Source organism: Cebus imitator, unplaced genomic scaffold (genome assembly GCF_001604975.1).
Source record: "Cebus imitator isolate Cc_AM_T3 unplaced genomic scaffold, Cebus_imitator-1.0 Scaffold56, whole genome shotgun sequence".
Taxonomy (NCBI): Eukaryota; Metazoa; Chordata; class Mammalia; order Primates; family Cebidae; genus Cebus; species Cebus imitator.
Window position 1 is genome coordinate 2,062,252 of NW_016107371.1, and position 8,985 is coordinate 2,071,236.

At 39.2% G+C, this 8,985-nt stretch overlaps 1 protein-coding gene across 4 annotated transcripts in view; it reads right to left on the reverse strand.

The window, feature by feature from the left end:
• AZIN1 (antizyme inhibitor 1) overlaps positions 1 to 8,985 on the reverse strand; it is a 39,665-nt gene that overhangs the window by 26,566 nt on the left and 4,114 nt on the right. For all 4 annotated transcript variants that reach the window (XM_017528918.2, XM_017528915.2, XM_037738658.1 and 1 more), the window contains exon 2: positions 6,290 to 6,427. The gene's annotated coding sequence lies outside the window, so the exon portion shown is untranslated. The remainder of the gene's footprint in view (positions 1 to 6,289; positions 6,428 to 8,985) is intronic.

An 8,985-nucleotide genomic window follows, 5' to 3' on the forward strand; every position in this document is an offset into this window, starting at 1 on the left:
AAAAAAAAAAAAAAAAGTTATTTGAAGTCAACATAAAGCTCATACATTGCCAGACACAGTGGCTCACACCTGTAATCCCAGCACTTTGGGAGGCCAAGGAGGGCAGATCACATGAGGTCAGGAGACCAGCCTGACCAACGTGGCAAAACCCTGTCTCTACTAAAAATACAAAATTAGCCAGGCATGGTTGCCAGTGCCTGTAATCCCAGCTGTTTGGGAAGCTGAAGCAGGGAGAATTGCTTGAACCTGGGAGGCGGAGGTTGCACTGCACCAAGATGGCACCGCTGCACTCCAGCCTGGGCAACAGAGTGAGACTCCATCTCAAAACAAAAAATGGGTGGGTGGTGGGGCTAAAATTAATTTTCGTCTATATGAGCAGTCACTGTAAGGAGCTGTATCCTAAGAATATGCTAAGCAACTAAAGAATTCAACTAGAGTATAAAACAAAAAAGCCGTTACAATTAAGTTTTTCTAAGACATATCTATAGAGAAAGAACAAAGCATGTTTTAAGATTATTATAGCTAATGCTACTCTATTATCCTAGAGCAGTGTTGCCCAATAGAACTAACCACATATAGCTCCCAAACATTTTGAAATGTAGAGCTCATACAGCGGAGGAACTGATTTCTAATTTTATTTAGTTTTAATTTAGTAAATGTGAATAGCCACCTGTCTAATGGCTACTGCTCTTAACAGAGCAGTTTTAGAGGTTACTGTTTTCCTATGTTTAAACTACTAAGATCAAGTCCACAAACATCACAAATTAAAAAGTATTTGGGCTGGGTATGGTGGCTCACACCTGCAATCCCAGCACTTTGGGAGGCCCCGGTGGGTGGATCATGAGGTCAGGAGTCGAGACCAGCCTGGCCAATGTGGTGAAACCTTGTCTCTACTAAAAATACAAAAATTAGCTGGGTGTGGTGGCACTTGCCTGTAGTCCCAGCTACTCAGGAGGCTGAGGCAGAAGAACTGCTTGAACCTGGGATGCAGAGTGAGCCGAGATTGTGCCATTGTACTCCAGCCTGGGTGACAGAGTGAGACTCTGTCTCTAAAATAAATATATAAATAAATAACGTAAAATAAAATACATGTTTGTCCCTAAAATGACTTTGCGTAAGCTAACAAATATCAATTCACAAGTTGACAAACACAGTATGTAATAAACTCCTTATCAAGTTCTGAACAGAGACTTGAAATATGTGCTTACATAAAATAAGGCAAAAATTTCAAGTTTAAAAGGTTTGTCTTGGCTCTTGCTGCAATTACGTTAAAGGCATTTTAAACCTCATGATGGCTGGGTATTGGCTAGGTATGGCCTGGGCAGGCTGAACGTGACTATCCTAATCCCTTAACCCAGTCTGCTATACTGTATACTGTATTTTTTACTCATGCAAAATGTAAAGAACAGTGGATTAGGGAAAAGGATAAATACCTGCTTTAGTTGACATGTGACAAAGTGCTTGATTTGAGTGGGCATGGAATAAAGGAAGGACAAAATACCTGTGCTCCCTGGGCCTTACCAGTACCTAACCCCTTCACTTGGAAGAGCCTCCTTAGGCTTATCTGAACAACGGCCAGTCTACAACAGTAGCCTACCATATACTAGATTTTACAGTCCTTTCTTATATGCAATATCTCGTTTATTCTAATGGAAGTTAAATGCCCCAAAAGAGATTGGTTTACCTGGGTTGGGGTAGGCGTGGGGGAGGACCCAAACTGGAGAACTCTGAAACATGACCAGACTAGGTGAAGACTGTGGTGGAACACACAGATTGGTAGTCACTACTAATTTTCTCAGCTCAAGTAACCTTTAATAAATGCAAAAGCCATTTATCCCCTTTAAAAACTGGTCTACGGTTGGGTGCAGTGGCTCAGGCCTGTAATCCCAACACTTTGGGAGGTGGAGGAAGGTGGATCACCTGAGGTCAGGAGTTCAAGACAAGTCTGACCAACATGGTGAAACCCCCTCTCTACTAAAATAGGATATTAGCCAAGGGTGGTGGCACATGCCTGTAATCCCAGCTATTTGGGAGGCTGACGCAGAAGAATCACTTGAACCCGGGAGGCAGAGGTTGCAGTGGGCCGAAATCACACCACTGCATCCAGCCTGGGCAACAAGAATGAATCTCTGCCTCAAACAAGGGGTGAAAAAAACTGGTCTACATTTCTTTCCAATTGTTTTGGCGTTCCTAGAAAAAAATGCTAAATTTGCTCAAAGCAAGAAATACCATGTCTCTAAAACCTTCTTTATCCACTAATACGCTATCATTCACATTGTGCTTTTACAGAATATTTTTCTGCTACTTTACACAAGCATTGACATGCCATTGACTACTACTTTGTGCATGCCAAGGGGATATACAGACTATTTCAATGATAGTGGTTTTACTCATCTTTTTGGTCAAAGAGAATCTACACCATTAATGAATATTCTGTTAATGTGCTTGTACCACAGTATCTTTAAAGTACCAAATATCTGTGAGGAATTAAATCTGGGACAAGGGGAGGAGAAAAGAAAAACATAAGTACCATATAGCAAAACTAAAATTTTCTCCTTTCTCTGTAGTCAGGGTCAACAATCTCCCTTTCCTTTGAGACGGAGTCAGTCTTGCTGTCTCCTAGGCTGCAGTGCAGTGGCACCATCTTGGCTCACTGCAACCTCCACTTCTGGGGTTTAAGCGATTCTCCTGCCTCAGCCTCCCTAGTAGCTGGGATTACAGGCATGCACCACCACTCCCTGCAAATTTTAATATTTTTANGAGACAGGGTTTTGCCATGTTGGTCTTAAACTCCTGACCTCAGGTGATATGCCCTCCTGGGCCTCCCAAAGTGTTGGGTTACAGGCACAAGCCACTGTACCCGGCAACAACCTGTCTTCTACTGACGAGTAACAGTGAAACATGAGAAGTACTATCTTTCCAGCCCAGCACAGTGGCTCACACCTGTAATATCAGCATTTTGGGAGGCTAAGGCAAGTGGATCACCTAAGGTCTGGATTTCGAGACCAGCCTGGCCAACATGGCGAAACCCCGTCTCTACAAAAATACAAAAATTAGTAGTCAGGCATGATGGCGGGTGGCTGTAGTCCCAGCTACTCAGGAGGCTGAGGCAGGAGAATCATCTGAACCAGGGAGGCAGAAGCTGCAGTGAGCTGAGATCGTGCCATTGCATTCCAGCCTGGGCAACAGAGGGAGACTCCAACTCAAAAAGTAAAATTTAAAAAATCTTTCCTAGTTAAAATAATCCTAATTAGGTAGGACAGGTCCTACTAGGAAATATGTAAATACTAAAGACTAGAAGACAAAAAGGAATATTTAAAATGCTGATGTTCTTCTAAAGTTCCCACATGTACATATAGATTCAACTAACGACAAGGCAAAAAAAAATTTTTTTAAGCAAACTTGTAAGGAATACATTAAGCAAATCAATTAGCTGAATCCCTTTTCCATATTGCACAACATTAAAGGGTACCTGATAATGGTTAATTCAATATGACCTTATCACTGGATCCACTATTAGAAGCAAATTTAGCTTTTCAAGTTTTAAAATATTTTCCGTTAGGCTAATTCATTAATTATAATTGAAGGTATATCCAAAACAAATAGAAAACTACCCTACTAGAAAACCTTTATTCCAGCATCAAGTCCTAGGGGATTTCTTAAAGGCATGCAAAAACTTCATTAGGAGCCCATTACATTTATCTTTGATATTGACCTCAAAATATTCTGTTAAGATATTTTTGCAGTGTTCACACACTAAATCATACACATATTCTAAGTTATGAAAGAAAATGATTATGTAAGCAACTTCCAAGTTTCCAGATACTTAATGGGATGAACTATCTCAAAATTCAGGTGGTTGCTTTAAAACCTAACCCGGTTCTGAATGCTTGATTTAGCAGAAATACCAAAGAAAAAAAAATAATTTAAAAAAAAAAAAAAAACACCCTAACCCAGAAGCCAATTCTGAATCTCAGACCACCTGCAAAGAAATCCTAGTGGACCAGTTAAAGTAGAGTTCACATAGTTACACTCTTCGCAATGCTATGGGCCAAATAATTTCCATGAAGGCCATTTTTACTCCTTTTAATGCTTTCCAAATAATATTGCTGATCTACAGAAAATTAACCCCAGGATTTCAGTGTCCAATAGAGCAAACTGTTATTAATACATAAACACATTTCTGGAATGCAGAATTTTCTTTTGTCAATTTTACTAATTCTAGTCAAGAAACCTTTGGGACCAGGTATCTTTTTAAATTCAGAGTTCTTTAGATTTTTCAACAATAATGTAGTACACATACTTTACATGTTATGTAATACTCTTCAGGAGAATGAGTCAGCACCCTGCAGCCACAATATTTCTGCAGCAAAATTGAGGAATATTAACACTAAATGGGATAAGTAAAGACAAAAATAGCCTCAAATCAGCACATATTCAGGTCAAGTCCCCCCTTCCCCCACCCCCGCCAAATCAGTTCAGGTCACATCAAGGAAGTCATAAAAAAAATTTTTTTGTTAGGACTTTTTGGATTTCACAATTTTATGAAAAAGGTATTGTGAACCTGTAGCTTTACAGCAAAGCATCAAATACCAGACATGCAAAATTAGAAAACTAAACACAAATATTTAAACAAGTTATATTTGTTTGACATAATATACATTGTATCTGCGCATAATGAAGGTAAAAGGCAGTCACTCTGGCTGCCAGAACCTGCAGAATAATCTTTAGCTTCTACCTGCTCCCATTCCCTCCTACCCAAAAGGAGGGAGACACTACAGCCTTTTGAAATCTATGTTATTAATCTAAAGACTATTTTTCCCCGATTTGGCACTCATTCAGCTCACTGACAACAGTCTCAAAGTTTCTAAGAGGAAACACCAGTAGATATATTAAGCATAATGCAAAGTAAGTTTTCTTCAAAGCAAGAAACTTAAACAGAAGGATTATCCTCTATTATGGTCTTCCCAACAAAAATGAAGCTTGTTCTTAAATTACTGCCTTAGATTCTATTTGTGACTAGTAACATAACTGTAATAGATCCTACCACCCAAAAAGGTTTTAAATCTCCAAGCCAACTTGGGACAAAAACATCAGGTATGCTGCAAACAGAACAAATGGACTAACAAAAATTAGGCAACCGATTTAGTATTGAAATGGCAATGACCCTGCTTCTCTTTAACATGCACATAAGCCACCTGGATATAGATTTCTGATTCAGGTATGGGTGAGGCTGAGATTCTGAATTACTGTTCTAGGTGAGGATGCTAATGCAATTCATCTGAAGACTATACGGCATAACTAAACATAGTAATGCACTCAAAAAAGAAACTATGCCAGTACAACATTATGTTATAGCTGGGATTCAAAACACTCATATTTGCTCAAATTTACACAGGTAGACGATGGCCAGTATGGGAAACCTTCTTGTCAGCATTCTACATGAAAGCCTTCAAGACATCTTACTATTTAAACTGTGCTTCCTTCTCTTTAGCCTTAAAAATCTGAGTCTAAAACTCTAATTTTCATTACCATCAAATGTTTAACAGACTAATTAGAGCAAACATTTTTATCCAATAGGGATCTGTTTAACAAGATCAGATTAAAGGACCACTAAAACTGATACCCTCGGCTTTCTTGAAAACTTCAAATGCTATTATTCCCTCCAAGTTTCTGACCAAACTCAAAAACACTTAAATTTTAATACCAAAATCCAAATTTCCATAAGTCGAACATACTACAAAATTTTTTAATAAACCCACACAAATCTAGCAGCTCAAATTCATTTTACTGTGGAATTACATTTTGCACAGGGGCTTAATTCTAAAGTCAAATCCACACATAGAAAACCAGGTACAGTCAAAAACTATCCTTGAAAATCTGTTTGGAAGGTGGCATGTTGGGAGACATACATATACCATCTTTCAATAAGTCCACAAAAAAAATACATTTTTCCTACCAGCTGAGTATTAAAAATCATTTCACTATTAAGTGGTTGAATGATGTGATAAACTGCAACTTAAATCCCCAAACCCTTCTTCAGCTTATATTTTCTAAGTTATGCATTCAAGATAATGTTTTAAATGATCCAGTCATTGGTAAACAATACACACAACTAAATCAGTCAAGTCTGTAACTGGGAACTGTCATATCTCTATTTTAGAAAATTAAAAGTCACTGCACTTTAAGAGGTAAATACAATTTCAAACTCTGAAAAATACTAACCAATGCACACTCTTCCTTCAATTTTTAAGACCCCTTCACCCCCAACAAAAGTGCAAATACTTACATGGACAAGTTGGGAGATGGAACCCCCCTATCATCAGCTAGGTTCCCAAGGTGGCTCAGCGTTGAAGTCGAACTGCTCTCTATACAGCACTTCTCCTAGGCCCTCTGGGTAGTTGTATACTTGGTCAGAAAGTTCGCCCTAAATGAAGGAAATAGAAGTAGCAGAAGACAGTCCTATGTTAAAAAAACGTTTAGGCTGACTTAACAATGTTTCATTAAAGTCACATTACACAAATGATGTTTTCAAAGACTTTACCAAAGTACCAAGTACTTTATGTATTAAACATTTCCAAGCTGCTGTACCATAAAATTCACAGAAGCTGACGTCATGGCCATCTTTCCAAATTGTTTTATCTGCTTACTGATGAGTTTCCAGCCTTCATTTTTGAAAATTTAAAAAAAAAAAACTTCATTTTTGCTTTCATTTGTCCTATGCAACTCCACATTTTTAAGTGGACCAGAATTTAAAAATTTCAAGTACCCTCACCAACCTAGTGAACATGCAAGCCTTTATATGAATAATGTACTAGCATGACCTAATAGTTTGGAACCACCCGGAACACTCTTACTCCTCAAATACTTTTTTGCTTTTTGTATTTTAAGTGTAAAATTCCACCACAATACCAAAAGAAGACTTCATAACTTAGCTAATGCATTATATATGTAACTAACTTTTGAAAAAATAACTTGAGAACTACCTTATAATATTAAGCAAGTATTCTCTTATGGTTTATCTCCTCATACCTAACTTCCTTAGACATAACTCATTTTATTATCACCAGCAGCAAATAAATGTGATAAGTGCACAACACACTAAGCAACATACTAGATGAGCTTTAGACATTGAGTGATGATTGTTACCACTCATCACCTCTACTAAGTTAAAATGATATACCTATGTTTCTACTTAAAATTCAAGGGTTACTGTTTTAAAGTAATATAATCCCATAGTATTCCCTAGAAAGGAGTGGTAAGAAGGAAGCCAGAAAACCAGAAACTGTAAGTTTAAGAGCTGGAGGGATTTCAAAAGCATTGTAGGCATACCTAATGTGTATCTCACTAAGATCAAGGCATTCCTGGTGGAGGCAAAATGTTCCAACTGTCTAGAAGGAGAAATTGATCACATGCTCAATAAATGACACTTACGGGTGATGAGGAAAGAACTCCTACAAACATGCAATGATAATAATCCTACATTAGATGCCAAATAATGCACTACTTCATGACATTCTGATTCTTTCAATACCAACATAATTTTTTAAATAAATAAAAAGTTGAGTCATGCTGGGAACGGATCATTCTCAATTATCCTAAAGAATAGGGTAAGATACCCTGGGTCAGGCATTACTCATCTTTTCCTCAATACGTATATCCACAGCTATTTTGCTTCTTAACGCAACCCAAGGGCAATGATGTGAAACATTAAGGACATTAAACTTCAGACATTCCAGAATGTTCCTCAGTGAGAACCCTCCAACATTTCCATTTAACAAAGAGATACTAGCAGGGAATGAAGGCTCTAGAATTTGAAAGGCATAATTTGAATAGAAAAAATAAGGCTTGGTACGGTGGCTACAAGCCAGCAGATCAATTCAGGCCAGGAGTTTAAGATCAGTCTGGCCAACATGGTGAAATCTCGTCTTCTACTAAAAGTACAAAAATTAGCTGGGCATGGTGGAGCACACCTGTGATCTCAGCTACTCAGGAGGCTGAGGCATGAGAATTGCTTGAACCCAGGAGGCAGAGGTTACAGTGAGCAGAGATTGTGCCACTGTACTCCAGCCCAGGCGACAGAGGGAAATGAAAGAAAAGAAAGGGGGGGGGGGCGGCAAGGAAAAGGAGGGAGGGAAAGAAAGGAAAGAGAAAGGAAAGAAAGGAGCCAGGTGTGGCAGGATGCACGTATCTACAATTTCAGCTACTGAGGAGGCTAAGGCAGGACGACTGCTTGAGCCCATGAATTTAAGTCCAGCCTGGGCAACACAACAAGACCTGTATATTGAAAAAGCACATAGGATAAGCACTTCTTACAAGCAGTTACCTACAGGATAATCAAACACTTTTTTTTTTTTTTTTTGAGGCATTCTCGCTCTATCAACAGGCTGGAGTGCAGTGGCAGGATCTCAGCTCACTATAACCTCTGCCTCCCAGGTTCAAGCGATTCTCCTGCCTCAGTTTCACAAGTAGCTGGGACTACAGGTGCACGCCACTATGCCTAGCTAATTTTTGCATTTTTAGTAGAGGTGGGACTTTACCACACTGGTCAGGATGGTCTTTATCTCTTGACCTCATGATCCGCCCACTGGGGCCTCCGTAAGTACTGGGATTACAGGCGCACCCCACAGATAAACACTTCTTGTAAGCACTTACATACAGTATAGATAGAATGTTTATCTGGACAGTTAAGATAATAATGCATGGCTGGTGTGGTGGCTCACGCCTATAATCCCAGCACCTTGGGAGGCCCAGGCAGGCGGATCACAACGTCAGGAGATAGAGAACATCCTGGCTAATATGGTGAAACCCCATCTGTACTAAAAATATAAAAAATTAGCCAGGCATGGTGGCATGTACCTATAGTCCCACCTATTCAGGAGGCTGAGGCAGGAGACTTGAGCCTGGGAGGTGGAGGTTGCAGTGAGCCGAGATTGCACCACTGGACTCCAGCCTGGGCAACAGAGAAAGATTCTGTCTCAAAAA